The 17790-nt window shown below is 42.9% G+C and overlaps 1 protein-coding gene across 1 annotated transcript in view; it reads right to left on the bottom strand.

The window, feature by feature from the left end:
- Window positions 1-17790, bottom strand: part of LOC122809597 (zinc finger protein 30-like) — a 107010-nt gene that overhangs the window by 24481 nt on the left and 64739 nt on the right. The gene's annotated exons all lie outside the window — the stretch shown is intronic.

Genomic DNA, 17790 nt, shown 5'->3' with positions numbered 1-17790 from the left:
GAAGTACTCCTTCCTTTGATGTACTGTGGACTGCTTAGCAGGTTGTTGCTGGCATCCCTTGTGAAGGGTGTCTAACTATCTTTTTTTCCTTTTCTGTCTTTACCTTGCAACCTAATATAGTTTCTTTATGCTATCTACTGATTCACTTTCCAAAAGATTGCAGAATTGCCTCTGATGCCTCTTTGGTAACCAACCAGTATTCCTTGCTAGCTTGATCGATCTTTTCTATCTCACACTTTTTCTTGCATTCCGTCTTTCTTTTGGTGACTTCCTGGACTTCTGCATGCTTTCTTTATATACTTTATTTTCATAGCTGGCGCGACTGCTTATCTGTTCTGTAGTCCTCACCTATGCTGTTTGGAGGTGCAGGAATTCTTCTTCAACTATCTCTTTTTCTTCTTGAGATGCTATAGCCATGAGTAATTCCTTGAATTGTTGTCCATAGGTTCATAGGTGTTTACTAGGCTAACAACCTCAAGGGCCTTTTTAAGCATAGCCATGCATCTTAAATCTCTGACAAATTCTGATACCCTTGATAAGTGTAAGCAATGGCCTGGGAAATTAATCATTTATAGGTTTTCTGTGTCCATTAGAGACATAGGTGCCAAACCAGAGATGAATTTCCTGTTCCCCATCCAACTGCCCAGGTTGCACTTGAATTGGGTTAGTGAGGATCTTTGCTTCACATGGATGGAGAGCCTGTTTCAGAGATGGGATAATCTCTGGGATACATACCTGTATCTCTAGCAGGTCCTATTTATATCACAGGCAAGGTTTAGGTCTTTAGAATGGGTAATTCTGGTGCTGTTTGTTTTGTGGATATGCAAGAGGTCCAGCAGAGTGGGGTCTGACAATGCCCTGTATGTCAGGCATAGATCTCCCCTCAACAGTCTATAGGACACAGAATACAGTGGTACAGCATTGAGGCAATCTTCATAGGACGTTTTACTTAAGCCCTTTATTCTTTTAGTGAGAAACCTCTGTGGACTATCCAGTTGCTGGATATGACTGGTTAGGTACATACCAAAGGGGGCACGGTACTCAATGATAGGTCTGATGAATACCAAATACAGTGAAACAATGACTTCCTTGCATTTAGACTTCTGCATGCTTTCTTTATATACTTTATTTTCATAGCTGGCGCGACTGCTTATCTGTTCTGTAGTCCTCACCCATGCTGTTTGGAGGTGCAGGAATTCTTCTTCAACTATCTCCTTTTCTTCTTGAGATGCTATAGCCATGAGTAATTCCTTGAATTGTTGTCCATAGGTTCATAGGTGTTTACTAGGCTAACAACCACAAGAGCCTTTTTAAGCCTAGCATGCATCCCAACTCTTGGACAAGTTCTGATACCCTTGACAAGTGTAAGCATAGGCCTGGGAAATGAACGATTTACAGGTTACCTGTTTGCATTACAGACATGGATGCCAAATCAGGGATGAATTTCCGGTTCCCCATCCAATTATCCAAGTTGCCGGGTTAAGGAAAAACTCTGCTTCACATGGATGGGGAGCCTGTTCCATAGACGGGGTAGTCTCTGGGATACATACCTATCTCTCCAGCAGGTCCTATTTATATCACAGGCAAGGATTAAGTTTTTAGAATGGGTAATTCTGGTCCTGTTTGTTTTGTGGATATACAGGAGGTCCAGCAGAGTGGGGTCTGAGAATGCCCTGTATGCCAGGCACAAATCTCCCCTCAAAAGCCTGTAGGAGACAGAACACAGATATGGGGCCTTGAGGCGGTCTGCACAGGACATATTACTTATGCCCTGTATTATTTTAGTGAGGAACCTCTGTGGACATTCCAGTTGTTGGATATGCCTGGTTAGGTACATACCAAACGGGGCATTGTACTCAATGATAGGTCTGATGAATGATGAATACAGTGGAACAATGACTTCCTTGGACTTAGATGCTATACCTCTGTTTATAAGTTGCTCAACATAGAATGATTTCCTCACTACTGTAGACACGTGATGATCAAAGGCTAGATTACTATCTGTCTGTGTCCCTACATCCCTGACTACTGGGTCATCTCTAAGGGGTTTGCTGTCAATATGATAGTTACCAGGGATGGATGACTTCCCAAAGGATACTATTATGCATTTCTTGGCATTTAGTGTCCATGGCTCTGACACCAGTTGGCTGTCAGCCCCTCCTACAGAGCATTTGTGTCAGTGTGAGAGTCAATGACAGCTCTTGCAATCATCTACAAATTTAGTCAGCCAGAGATCACTTAGATTGGCCTTGACGTTTGAGAAATAAATGCCAAATCGGAGCGGTCCAAGGACTGATCCCTGAGGGACTCCACTTGTGACTGGCCTCTTTGTAGAGGTAGACTCCCCAATTCTAACTTCCTGGGTCCTGTCTGTGAGCCATTTGTCTATCCACCAGGTGACATGCGGGTTTGTACCTAACCCCTTGAGTTTGTCAACAATGCCCCAGTTGGGTATTGTGTCAAATGCCTTGGCCAGGTTAAATTAGGCAGTGTGAATGATCTTGCCTCATCCATTGCTTTGGCGACCTTCTCAAAGAAGTTATCCAGGTTGAGTAGGCATGATCTACCCTTGAAGAAACCAAACTAGGGTGTGTCCAGTGTATGGAGGTTTACTATATCTCTGCTGATCTCCATGATAATTCTTTCCATGGCTTTACAAGACTAGTGAGACTTATGGGTCTTCAGTTTACAGTGTCTGTAGATGGCCCACTTTTGTGCAGAAGGTGACTGTTGCCTTTCTCCATTCATGAGGCATAAAGCCTGTTTGGAGGCTACAGTTAAATGGTAATTCCAGAGGCCCTGATAGGTCATGTTTCATGTTATTTAGAAGGTATCCTGGGCCCACTGATGCAGTGTTCTTAGTCTTAGACAGAGCATTAAGGATCTGTTCCTTAGTGATAGTAGGGGGATTTATATTTGATGACATTTCCTGAGGGAAGGTTGAGGAGGAGGAGAGAGGAGTAAAGTTGGAGCTGCATTTATCAGCCAGGAGGTTTGCTATATCTTCTGGCTCAGTCTAGGTGGTTCCATTTACAATGAGCCCTGCACACAATTGTGTATAGCCTTTGAGGTTGTGGACATAGCTAAAGAATGCTTTGTGGTTGTCCTTGGTCTGGGAGGCCAAACTTACCTGAAATTGGGCTTTGGTAGAATTTATTTGTTCTCTGACTTGTTTGTTTAGTTTGATGGGAGCGCTTTTATCCTGCTGGGTGCTGCACCTCCTAATTTTTGCCATGATCTTCCTCCTTGTTTTATACATCTGATTGATTTTGTGATTCTACCAGGGTGGCTTGTTTTTTGAGTTAGTTCTGTACTTCTTTCTGGTGGGTACAGCTGCCTCTATGCAGCTATTAATATGCTTGTACAGGGTTTCTGTGAACAGTTCTGCATAGGCAGAAGTGTTCCCATGGTTTACAGGGGCTTGAAATTTTACCAGCTTCTCACTTAATAGCAGGAGGTTAGCCTTAGAATAGTTCCTGAATATTCCCGGTTGAGTCTGGGTTCTCACGTTTTCACGTTTTATTTTTACTTCAAAGGAGATCATTTTGCAGTCTGATCTTATCAGGGAAAGCATTACAGCAGGGGTGTGCAGCACTCTCCCATATTAATGAGGACCAGATCCAGCATGATTGCACCCAGGTTGGAGTACTGACTATCTGGTCCAGGGAGGTTGTGTTTACAAAATTCAGAAATCTCTGTGCATGTACACTTGATGTACAGGATTCCCAGTTAATAGGTAATTAAAGTCACCCATGAATATGGTATTGGGTTGGATGGTTAGTGTTTCTAATAAGTTTAGCCGGGGCAGCACGTTGTCGCCTCACAGCAAGAGGTTCTCCGGTTCGATTCTCGGCTGGGGTACCTTCTGTGTGGAGTTTGTATGTTCTCCCTGTGTTCGCGTGGGTTTCCTCCGGGTACTCCAGTTTCCTCCCACATTCCAAAGACCTGCATCTGGAGCATTTCTCCCCGGGCCTCCGCTGAAAACAGGCTCTGTGGAACCTAGTTGGACATTCCCGGTCAACAAATGTTAAATAAATAAAATAAAAAATAAAATACAGTGTGATGGCTTAGTGGTTAACTGCTGTGACTGTAGTGTACAGGGTCCTGGGTTCAAGACCTGCGATGGCTGTTTATGGTCTTTCCAGGCTTGTTAGTTGTTGCTGAAGCACCATAAGGGGAGAAAACGCTGAGAGAAGAAAGGAGCCACTTTTGAGATTTTAAGTATTTTCTTCTGATTTTTTGTTTAGAATTACTGCTTTGCCACCTACTTTTCAGCATTTTCCGGCATGCTAAAGTTTATATCTGTATTAGAAACAGTATTTAGAACACATCTAGAGCCTGTTTACTGCATTTCCTGTGTTGCACTTAATTTAAAATAGTTTTTTTCTCTTAAAATTGCATTTTACCTGACTTTGGCCTAGCACTCAAGTGTGGGGTCATTTATTGCACTGTTGTGAATATTTTGCTACTTGTGTATCTCTGCTACCTTTAAACTAAAACAAAACAAAAAACAAAAAATCTTGCTTTTTTCCCACTTTCTGAAATTTAAGAAACTACAGTTACAGATTTGCTGTTCTGAACTGTTTGTAAGTTTCTTGGAGGTCAGTGCTTGCTTGGGCTAAAGGGAAGTCTCTGTGTTCACCAGTGGCAGTGGTTAACACTGAGCAGCCTGCCTGTCCCTGTAGGAGTGGTTACTACCTAGAAGCTGTAGTTTTATTGGCCATTTTGGGTAAATTCCAAACTCCTTGATCTCTCTCTCTTAAAACCCTGCAACTCTCTTTTTGCGCGGTCTTGCGTACAGAGCAGCGTTGGGCAGCATCGCTTAAACAGGTTTAAACTATTCCAGGCTCCACAAAGTCTGCTCTTCACCTTTTCCCTTAGAACTGCTCTAAATCTCTAATTAAGCACTCTATTTTCATTCTAAAGCCCTGCACTTGCTCGTATAAGTAATCTCATAGGTAAACACAAACTAAAGCACGACATCCTCTTATACTCCTTCCAAGTACTTCCTCCCTATTGGTTCTTTCTGATCAGTCAATAAGTAGTTCCCTATATTATTCAGGCATGTCCAAAGGTCAGTTTTGAGTTTGCTCTCCGGTCCAGCTGGTGAATCTGGGAATTTTGAGGCAATGTTACAACTGCCTTATGTATACAGAGCATCCTCTCCTCCTCCTCCAAACAAGCTCAAACATATGTGAGAGATGCAACTATATAGCCAAACTGGAGGCTAAGATCTCTCAACCCAGTACTGGCACAGCCTGTCAGAAGGAGAAGGTAACCACACACACCACAAATCCAGTCTCACATAAACCTATCGCATCAGCAAACCAAATACATAAACACACAAAAACATACTCGGAGGTTCAAAATAAAAATCTGCCTAAGCAGCAGAGACCTCCAAAGCAGACATCCAAGCAACACCTACCACGAAACAATATCCACGTAGCACATAGCTCACAAAGTCAGTGTGCCACACAGTCACAGCCCTTAAGGCTAAACAACACACCTTATACACTTGTAATAGGTGACTCTATTGTCAGACACACTGACGTCCCCACTCACCAGGCTGAACAACGAGAAGGTCACTGTAAGCTGCCTGTCGGGTGCCAGGACCACCACATAACACAAGCACTCAGGTCACTCCAAAGCAAGTACAAATATGACTCCGTCATTGTCCATGCTGGTGTGAAGGACCTGAGACTTACCTCCCTGGACTACATGAAAAAGACGTACAGGAGCTATTTGATCATGTAGCCCAGGCCGGTATGACCCTGACCTTGAGTAGCATCTTACCCTCACCAAGAATGATGCCGCAGTATAAAGACAAAATTATCAATTTTAACAATTGGCTAAAGTATTGGTGTCATTCAAAGGGGATCCAGTGTCTGCCAGCCTGGGATGACATGCTCGACAAGCCATGTTGCTTCTCTAGGGACGGCTTGCACCTGTCACACCTGGGTTTTCGAATACTGGCAAAGGCTCTTGCCTCCCCCATAGTGCCTTTTTTAGGCAAGGCTGAAAAGACAAACCCACCCCCATAGACAACACAAAGAAAAAAAAACTAAGGGTAATGCTGCTCAACTCCAGAAGTCTAAACCTCAAGATGCACGCACTCGAGACTCTCCTCAGTATGGAGAATATCGACATCTGTGCAGTAACAGAAACCTGGTTCAAGGCTCCTGAGAGCACCCCAGCACTAACAGGTTATACTTCATACCATGCTTTCCGGCCCCAAAACTTGGACCGAACCACAAAAGGAGGGGGGAGTATCCATATTTATCAAAGATACCCACACCTCCAGGTTAGTGGCACTGCACGAAGCATCGGAGACCATCCATGTTCAACTAACAGTGGGTAAAACTGCCTTTCATTTTGTAGCCTGCTACAGACCACCCTCCCAAACACAGGAACCTCACTTGGCTTTCCTGAAAACACTGGAGGATATGAAGGCCTCTCCAAACACTATTATATTGGGTGACTTCAACTACCCAAACATTGATTGGGAAAACTACTCAAGCCCAAACACCCTCGCCCAACGGTTCCTAGAATTTATAAACTCAAATGCTATAGAACAACTGGTCACCACTCCCACAAGAGGGGAAAATATATTGGATCTGGTCATCACCAACATGGGGTCTCTGTGTTCCACACCAGAGGTATACCCCTCATTGGTAAGATCAGACCATAAGCAAATCACACTGGACATCCATATTCCGTCCACACCCCTAGCCAAGGAAACCACGGTGAAGAACTTCTCAAAAGCTAACTTCACACTTCTCAAAAATGAGGTGGAATCCTTCAAAGCCCCCGGGCCAGTGGAGAATACGGCCCAAAATGCAGAATCCTTTACAAAAGCATACTATGGACACCTACAGGAATGCATGGAGCATGCTATCCCAAATAAAACCAAGACTCACTCCTCCAAAGGCAGGAGACCTGTCTGGTGGACCCCGGCCATAAATAAGATATACAACAGAAGGAGAAAGCTACTACATGACAGAGCAAAATCCCAAAAAGGGAAGGCGTCACTGATCAGTACTAGCAAGAAACTACGATCCCTCATAAAATCATCTAAGGCCAGCTTCGAAAGAAAAATTGCACAAGACACTAAAGATAATCACAAGGCCTTCTTTAGTTATGTCAGAAACCTGGGAGGCAACTCCCAGATATGCTCTGAGTTAATGCAAAATGACAAAAAATACACTGAACCCACAGACATTGCCAACATCCTGGCAGAAAGGTTCAGTGCAAACTTCTCCTCCCCTTCCCCCCCAAAAGAGCAAATGTCTATTTCAACAGAGTGTAGCCTTCTTCAGATCACAGATGCACAGGTGAGAGCTGCCCTCCCCAAAGCAAAAAACACAGCATCAATGGGACCAGATGGTGTCCTGGGCTGCGTCTTACATGAGCTCCAAGAAGAACTAAACCCTCATATAAAGTCACTGTTCAATCTCAGCCTTACTACAGGATATGTACCCAAGGAATGGCGTACAGCAATGGTGGTCCCACTCCACAAAGGTGGTGCCACAACAGACCCCGGAAACTATCGCTCTATAAGCCTGACTAGCCTGGTCTGCAAAGCTATGGAGTGTATCATCATGGAAATCATAAACAAAGACATTGGGAACCTCCAGACAGTGGATCCTACCCAATTCGGCTTCGTTAAGGGCAGATCTTGCCTCTTGAACCTGGTCGACTTCTTTGAAACAGTTACCAAAGCCATAGATGAAGGGAAGGTAGTCCACACAGCCTACCTGGACCTCGCAAAAGCCTTCGACACAATACCCCACTCAGGCATCATAAATAAGCTCACTAGCTTAAATATCAACCCCTATGTCACAAGATGGGTTGCAAACTGGCTCAGGGATAGAACCCACATGGTCAGAATAGCAGGTGCCATGTCAGACTCTAAACCAGTTGTAAGTGGTGCCCCACAAGGCTCAGTCCTGGGACCTCTCTTGTTCGGTATATATTTCTCCGAGGTACAGGCTAACACGGGTGGACTATGGCTGACCAAGTTCGCAGATGACTGCAAACTGGGTGTCGTAATCGACTCTCTGGCTGACACAAGCATCCTCCAAAAGGGTCTCACAGAGACGGATAACTGGTGCCAGAGCCATGGCCTAAAGCTAAATGCCAAAAAGTGCATAGTCATCCCCTTTGGGAAAAACAAAGTGCCCACAAATTTCCACATAGGTGGTAATCCATTAAGTATGGAAGAAGTAATTAGGGACTTGGGGACCCAAGTAGACAGCAATCTCTCTTTTGACAATCATGTTGCCAAAGTGGTTAGAAAGACCTTCTATACAGCTCACCTTATCATGAAAGGGTTCACATCTAGATCAAGAGAGGTCATTGTGCCCCTCTACTCATCTCTTATCAGGCCCATAATTGAGTACAATGCCCCATTTAGGATGTACCTTACCCGACACCTTCAGCAACTGGAAAGACCCCAAAACTCTCACCAAGAGGATCAAGAGGCTCAAACAGATGCCATATGCAGTTCAGCTAAAGAAACTCCAGCTCTACTCAGTTGCATACCCCCTAGGCGATCTGTGTCTGACGCATAAAGCCATGTCCAACCCAGAATTAATGGACATGCTTCACCTCAGGAAATCCACATCCCTTAGAGCTACATGCTCCAGGGACTTGAACCTCAGCACAGAAATAAATAGGACATGCTGGAGGGACAGATTCATATCCCAGAGGCTCCCCTCACTCTGGAACAAAATCCCAATCCATGTTATGCAGAGCCCCTCACTGACCCTCTTCAAGAGAAATCTTGACGAGTGGATGGAAGATCGTAAGTTTACCCCTGGGATCTCTTCTGTGTCCCTGCTTGACAGAGGTACAGTAAACTAACCTTAAAAGGGCTACCTTCCGTGACCTACTGTACAGAGGCACAGTCAACTAATCTAAAAGGGTGGCGAAAGTCAAACACACTCTGGCTAGGCTTATAAATGCCCTAGGGCAGATAGCCTAGTATCAACCTATGAACATGGTATAGGTTTCCTGGGTCATAGAGGGGGACCTATAGCTTCCAAAAAAGTGGTATTGGATTTTACCTATGGTGATTTGAACATGGAGCAGTTGAAGTGCATTGTCCTGTTTGACCAGCTTGAGGTATATTTCTTTTTGATGTAAATAGAGATACCTCCACCTTTAGTCCCTGCCTGTGAAGTAGCTGGTCTAAATGTGTGGAAGACATTATAACCTTGCACTGTTGGTGTGCTCTCCGCGGCTTTAAACCACATCTCAGAGACCACAGGGACATCAGCATTCTCTTGGTAAAGACAGCTTCCAAGGAAAAGAGTTTTTTTGTTTAGGCTCCTATATACATACGTATATATATATATATATATATATATATATATATATATATATACCTACACACACATATATATATATATATATATATATATATATATATATATATATACACACACACACACACATATATATATATATATATATATATATATACACACACATATATATATATATATATATATATATATATATATACATATATATATATATATATATATATATATATATACACACACACACACACACACACATATATATATATATATATATATATACACACACACACACACACACACACACATATATATATATATATATATATATATATATATATATATATATATATATATATATATAGTACAGTTGCACAACATAGAATGATTTCTTCACAGCTGTAGACATGTGATGGTCAAAGGCCAGATTGGGTGACATAAGAGTATGTACCTAATCTCTTGAGTTTGTCGACAATGCCCGAGTGAGGTATTATGTCAAATGCCTTGGCCAGGTCAAAGTAGCCCATGTGAACCATTTTGCCCTCATCCATTGATTTGGTGACCTTCTCAAAGAAGTCCACCAGATTGAGTAGGCATGATCTGCCCTTGACGAAACCAAACTGGGCTGGGTCCAGTGTTTGATCATTTCTGTGATAAAAGGAGATGCTCCCAACACAGCTAGTTGGAACTTTGTAAATAATTATATGTCATTTATGAATATCAAACAGATTTATACACAATACTTGTGTTACAAATGTATTATAAAAGTATGTCATACAAGATGCTGGTATAACAAATAGGTTCATAGGTAGGTACTGGGCTATCAGCCCAAATGCCTAAGTAAGTCTAGAAAACAAGGTTCTCCCTAGCTTACGCCACCCAAGAAAGTTATTTTCTTGTCCTCCTGTCGAGAAGAGCCACAGAAGTGATCCCCAGGGTGTATTTCCTATTTCCAATCCACTTATCAAGATTCTTCTTGAAGAGTGCTAATGAGGAACCTTGCTTGACATAGATGGGTAGCTTGTTCCAGGGTATGGGAAGTCTCTGGGATAGGAATCTATCCCTCCAGTATGTCCTGTTTATTGTGGTGACAATGTTTAGGTTCCTAGAGCGTGTAGCTCAGAGGGATTGGGATTTTTTTAGGTGTAGCATGTCCAACAGCTCTGGGTTTGACATAGCTTTATATGTTAGGCAGAGATCACCTCAGAGTAGGTGATATGCTACAGAGTAAATCTGGCATTTTTTGAGATGGTCAGAGTAGGGCATCTGTTTGAGGCCAGTAATCCTCTTTGTGAGGTAAATATGTGGCCTTTCCAGCTGCTGCAGATGTCTTGTGAGGTACACTCCAAAAGGAGCTTTGTACTCTATAATGGGGTCTAATGAGTGTCGAGTAGAGGGGAACACTGACCTCTTTTTTCCTAGATGAGAACACTTTTGTGATGAGGTGTGCCACGTAGAAGGATTTCCTGACTACTGTGGTGATGTGATTATCAAAGGAGAGTCTACTGCCCACCTGGGTCCCAAGGTCTCATCACACATTCAGCATTAAGTAGACTGCCGCCTATGTGGTAGTTCATGGGTACAGAATTTTTACCAAAGGAGATGACAATGCACTTTTTGGCACTGAGCTTGAGGCCATGGCTCTGACACCAGGCATCTGTCTCAGTGAGGCCCTTCTGTAGGATGTCCACATCATTTGGGGACTCGACTATGGCTCCTAGTTTGCAGCCATCTGCGAACTTCATTAGCCAAAGGCTTTCTGTGTTAACCTGTAACAAACAGGAGAGGACCCAGGACTGAACCCTGTGGTACTCCACTTGTCACTGGTTTGAAGTCAGACTTGGAGTCTGCAACTTTTACAGTGTGGGTTCTGTTAGTGAGCCCATTGGCAACTCATCTTGTGACATAGGGATTTATACCTAGTTTAGTGAGTTTAGCTATAATTCCAGAATGGGGGATGGTGTTGAAAGCGTTGGCGAGGTGAAGATAGGCTGTGTGAACCACCTTACTCTCTTCTACAGCTTTGGTGACTGCCTCAAAGAAGTCGATCAGGTTCAGGAGGCATGATCTGCCTTTCACAACCCCAAACTGGGTGGGGTCCAGAATGTGGAGGTTACCAATGTCTTTGGTGATCAGTTCCATGATGATATGTTCCATGGCCTTACAGACCAGGCTCGTCAGGCTAATAGGGTGATAGTTCCCGGGATCAGTGGTGGCTCCCCCTTTGTGGAGTGGGATAAGTGTTGCTGTGCACCATTCAGTGGGCACAAAGGCTGATGTGAGACTATGATTGAACATAGTGGTTAGGTGGGGAGCCAGTTCATTCTGACGTTTGTGTAAAACACAGCCTGGGATGTTGTCCGGTCCCATGGATGCTGTGTTTTTGGCTTTAGACAGTGCAGCTTTTACTTGCGTAGTTGTGATTACAGGGACTCTGCATTCTTCCTGTATAGATATGGGCCCTTTATGAGGTGAGAGGGAGTAAAGTCAGCACTGAACCTATCTGCCAGGACGTTGGCAATATCAGTTGGTTCTGTAATTATTGTGCCGTTGTGCTGCAACTCAAAGCAGATCTGGGTGTTGCCACTGAGATTCTTGGCATAGCTATAGGATGCTTTGTGGCTGTCCCTAGAATCAGTCTCGATTTTGTTTTTGTAGCTAACTATGGAGGATCTTATAAGGGATCTCAGCTTCTTACTGAGGCTGACCAGGGAACGCCTCCACTCATGGGATTTTACTCTCTTTTGCAACAGTTTCTTCCTTCTGTTGTAGAGTTTGTGTATGGCAGATTGGCTTCCTTTTTTTTTGGAGGACAGCATCTTGGTTGTGTTTGGAATAGCATGATCCATACACTCATGTAAGTGCTTATACAGTGCATCTGTGTAGGATTCAGCAGTCGTAACTGTATTGTCTACCTGCATGGGTGTCATGAAGTTCGGCACTTCTGTCTTAAGAAGCATGAAGTTGGCTTTGGAGAAAGTTTTTACCGTGATTTCCTTAATGGGGGTGGGGTGGGGGCAGGATGTGGCTATCTAGGGTGATTAGCATATGGTCGGCTCTGACCAACGAGGAGATGACTTTAGGTGTAGAACACCGGTCACTCATGTTGGTAATAACCAGGTCTAGGATATTGTTACCCCTGGTGGGGATGTGGATAAGCTGATCCAGGGCATTGGATTTATGAATTCCAGAAAGCGTTGAGCGAAGGAGTTGGTACATGAGTAATTTTCCCAGTTAATGGTGGGGTAGTTGAAATCGCCCATTATTAGGGTGTTTGGCTGAACCCTAATATTTTCCAGTATATCAAGAAAAGAGGAGTGGGAATCCTGGGGCATGGTAGGGGATCTGTAGCAAGCTACAATTTGGATTGCAGTTTTTCCCAGAGTTAGTTGCACTTGGATAACCTCGGATGCATTATGCTGAGCAACTAGCCTGGAGGTGTGAATATCCTTAATGAATATGGACACAACTCCGGCTTTGGTGTTCCTGTCCAGGTTAGGTGGCTGAAAAGTGTGGTATGAGTTATACAAACCAGGAAATGAAAAAGCAACAAAGTACCAAGAAGAAAACTCACAAGACCGTCCGCAGGGACAATAGTTCAAGTAAATAAATGTAACACCCTTGGTTTTCAAAACGAGTGCAGCAGAATAAGTGCCCAAAAATGAAAAAACTTTGTAGGTAGACGTAGACAGTTTTAATTCCAAAGTAACAGAGCAAAGTTTGGATGCTTTTAACTTTGCTCTGTTACTTTGGAATTAAAACTGTCTACGTCTACCTACAAAGTTTTTTCATTTTTGGGCACTTATTCTGCTGCACTCGTTTTGAAAACCAAGGGTGTTACATTTATTTACTTGAACTATTGTCCCTGCGGACGGTCTTGTGAGTTTTCTTCGTGGTATGAGTTATAGCCTGGTAATGTAGGGGTGCTCTCTAGAGCCTTGAACCAGGTCTCAGTCACTGCACAGATATCGATGTTTTCCATTTTAAGGAGTGCCTCGAGGGTGTGCATTTTGAGATTTAGACTTCTAGCATTGAGTAGCATCACTCTCAGTTTTTGCTTGCCTGTTACTGTTACGGTGGTGAATTTGTCATTTGAACCTTGCCTAAAAAAGGCACTATAGGGCAGCAAGAGCCTTAGCCAGTATCCGGAATCCCAGTGGTGACAGGTGCAGGCCATCTTTGGCAAAGCATCGTGGTCTGTCGACCATGTCGTCCCAGGCAGACAGATACTGGATCCCCTTAGAATGACACCAGAAGCTTAGCCAATTGTTGAAGTCAATCATTTTGTCCTTGTACTGCGGTATCATTCTGGACGATAGCAGGATACTGCTCAGGGCTCGGGTCATACCTGCCTGTGCTACAAGATTGGAGAGCTTTTCCATGTCTCTTTTCATGTAGTCCAGGGAGGTATGTCTCAGGTCATTCACACCAACATGGACAATGAGAGAGTCATATTTGTACTTGTTGGGGAGTGACCTGAGTGCGTGGGTTATGTGGCGGATCCTGGCACCCGACAAGCAGCTGACAGTAACCATCTCCTTGTTTAGCCTGGTGAGTGGGACATAAGTGTGCCTGACTACAGAGTCACCTATGACTAGTGTGTTGGGTATGTTGTTTTGCCTTATGGGCTGTGGTTCAGTGGCACACTGAGTCTGTGGGGTATGTGTCATTTGGGTTGTGTTGGAGGGGTGGAGGTTGCTTGCATTTCTGCTTTGGAGGTCTCTGTTGCTTGAGCATTTACAGCCTCCGCAAATGTTTTTTATGTTTCTATGTGTGGATTTTGGTGGTGTAGGTTTAGTGGGACTATATGATGAGTGTGGTGTGGTGCAAGTGTTTACCTTCTCCTCCTGTCAAGTTCAGTCTTGGTTGGAGAGAGCTTTACCTCCAGTTTGACTAGATAAGTGCATCTGTCACAGGTTGTGGTGTTGGGTGGTAGGAGGAGAGGGTTGTCTGTGTACATGAGGCAATTTCTACATTGCCCCAAGATGCCCAGATTCATCAGATAGACGGGAGAAAACACTGGGAGCTGACCCTTGGACATGCCCGAATAAAAAACTAGTTTCATCTAGACAAGTGAGGAAAGTGACTATAAGAGCTGTTTTTCTCTAAGCAAGTGAGGAGAGTAAGTACAAAAACTGTTTTCCTCTAGGTAAAGAGGAAGGTTGAGTGCTGTAGTAATTTGTAGCTTATTTATTGCTAACAACAAGTTCTGAACAAGTGCTGAGCATGAATAAGAAAATTCAAGTGCTAAAACTAAGAATCTGTACCTGGATCTTGTGGTAGAAAGGCTACCTAGTGCTTACCACTCCCACTGATAAGCTAGAATGCTTCCTCCAACACAGAAAAGCTTGGGGGGCTCAGAAGCTTACAGACAGTCCTGGATACAGCAAATCTGTATCTGGACTAGACTAATTACAGGAAAGGTGGGAAACAAATGCAAAAGCGGGCTTTTAAACCAGAAAGTTGAAAGAGATGGAAAAACTGCCCAAACGGCCAATAAACTACAATTTCTGGGCCAGGAACCACTCTTGTGGTAGATAGGTACCTAGTGCTTACCACTCCCATTGATAAGCTAGAAGGCCTCCATCCAACACAGAAAGGCTTGGGGGGGGGGGGGCTCAGAAGCTTAGAAGCAGTCCTGGATACATCAAATCTGTATCTGGACTACACTAGAATAGTTGCAGGAAAGGTGGAAACAAGCACAAATGTGGGCTTTTAAACCAGGTTGAAAGAGATGGAAAAACTGCCCAGACGGCCAATAAACTACAATTTCTGGGCCATAAACCACTCTTGTGGTAGACAGGCTACCTAGTGCTTACCATTCCCACTGATAAGCTAGAGGGCTTCCCTCCAACACATACAGGCTGGCGGAGCTCAGAAGCTTACAAACAGTCCTGGATATAGCAAATCTGTATCTGGACTAGACTAGTTACAAGAAAGATGGGAAAAAAGCGCAAATGTATTAGAATGGTATGTCATGTGTATATCAAAATGATTTGTACAGAAGTTTGTGTTGAAAAGGTATTTGTAAAGTGCTTGTGTTTGAAATGTATCCACAGTGTGCCCTACTATAGAAACAGAAATGTACATGCACTACTGTAACTGTTTAAATGTATATGTTTTAACAGAGGAAGCTGGAGGTATAACCTCAGTCCAGGAAACTTTAGAAAAATACCTGAAATTAAATTACTTTATAGGCTAGGCCACAAAGATGAGATCTCACATATTTCAATGCAGCCAGAGACACAAAGTCTGTACTAGGAAGCTTTCTGTATTGTGTTTGGGGTGAACTAATTACTACTCTGGAAGTGTGTAAGTATGCAATTGTTTTATGACTTCCAGCACCTGCCAAAGATCTGACCAAAAGCCCTTGTGTCTGTATTTTTAAAGGTAGGTGCTATGTCCTGCCAGATTCCAGGAATGGGGGTTTTGCATGGGAACTATAAGTCAAATGACCAGAAGTGATGTCATTCTGCAAGCTATTTCAAAAGTAACATTTTAGATATTATTTTGAGAAGTCTCTTAGTGAGACAGAGCATTCTGTTCTGTCTTGGGCCTGATAACAAGAAAAAACATTTACCACATAATCTCTATTACTAAGTAAGTAATTAGGGTAAAGTAATTCTCTTAGATTTAGTCAGAAATATAGTGAATTTATTTGTCTGAGTCTGAAGTAGCCGGTCTAAATGTGTGGAAGGCATTATAACCTTGCACTGTTGGTGTGCTCTCAGCAGCTTTAAACCATGTCTCAGTGACAGCACAGACATCAACATTCTCTAGGGTGAAAAGAGCTTCTAGGGAGTGGAGTTTTTTTGTTTAGACTCCTAGCATTAAGCAGTCATACCTTTATATTTTCTTGGTTTTGATTTGCTATGTCAGAAGTGTTTTCAGTGTTTTCTTTCCAGTCAATTTCCAGGTCTTGAGCCTGGTCTCCATTGACCTTACAGCCTTCTCTGACCACTGTTTGCAGCTGATTGTGATAACCAGTGGTTTATGCTGTGGGTCACTGTTTCACTGGGGATTATTTTGCAATTACTGACTGCCCCACTGCCATTTCCTTACTAGTAGAAAGTCTACCTTAGTTGCATGTTGGCCACTCTTGTATGTGATCTTGTGATTATCTCTCTTTCTGAACCATGTGTTGGCTAATATTAAGCCATTTGCTAGACAAAAGTCTAGAAAGACCTCTCCTTCTTTATTCCTGTTGCCTCAGCCATGTTGACCCAGGAAGTTCTCACATCCTGTTTGCGGTCCCAATATGTGCATTCAGGTCACCCATTATAAACACAAATTCATGTTGTCCTCCTTTACCTGGTAGGTCCTACAACTGCTATCTAAATACACTCTTTTCCTCACCATCACAACCCTGCTGCAGTGCACTGGCTGAGATTATGAATATTGCCTCCTGTCATTCGGCTGGAGTCTGATTGCCAAGAGTCTACCCCTAATTCTGATGACATCTCTCACTGCTTGGTAAAGCCTCTCCCTCACCACAATTTCCACACCATTCTAGCCTATCCTCCTGAGCAGTAGACTCTGGATCCCATGCCCAGTGGCTTTGCTGTACTGCCCTTCTGTCTCCTGGATACAGAGGATGCAATACACAACAAGGATAAAAGCTGAATACTTTTTTTTTTGCTTAATCATAGCTGTTGATTTTCTTTCATCTCAGATTAGATTGCGGTCTGTGTGGTATTGTGGTACAACAATTTGTAAATGCTTGAATTCAACTATTACATATTTTCTTTCAGATTCTAAGATCATGGTGTCAGAGAGAAAAACAGAATACAGTTTCATATTGTTTTAGGCTTTTAGCTCCTTCTGTGAAAAGCAGAAACCTCTGAATGAGAATAATAAAATAAAGGTGTGGGGCAAAGCCCCCCTACAAAAACACTTGTTAATACATATTTCTATTTGCATGAAATGCATTTTCTCTTGTGTAGTTTTGTTTAGAGATGTTCTGTTAATGAAACAGTTTTGAGGATTGGAAAGCATGCAGGTATGTCCAAAGACTCATGCTTAAAGCTTCCATGGTGGAGTCATATACTGCTTGTTTTCTATCCATTCGCAGTATTATATTTACAGCTAGGTTATATTTTTACCTAAAAATCATTCCCTGATACTGTTAAGTTTTGCTTTATATTTTTGTATTTATAACTAGGGCATTACTGAAAAAAGGACCTAGTGGTTCAGTTCAGTTTAATCCAACAATATGCAAAAAAAATAATAATAATAATTGCAAACCAAGCACTTGATATGGGCAAAATAACAGCATATGAAGGCAAAACATACAATTTCATTTGTATCCATGTGACACAACAGGCCAGCATTATTTGTAAGAAGTGGACAAGAAAATCAGACAGAGTAGCTACTCTTTTAAAGAGTTGCGGGTGGCAGCCAAAGATGGTAACAAATTTGCCAGAGCTGTCAAGATTATTGTCAAATGTCAAACAATAAGTGTCTGCCA

The sequence above is a fragment of the Protopterus annectens genome, chromosome 1.part1 (assembly GCF_019279795.1).
Source record: "Protopterus annectens isolate FY-2018-M chromosome 1.part1, PAN1.0, whole genome shotgun sequence".
Lineage (NCBI taxonomy): Eukaryota > Metazoa > Chordata > Ceratodontiformes > Protopteridae > Protopterus > Protopterus annectens.
This window is presented reverse-complemented; position numbering and strand designations above follow the sequence as displayed.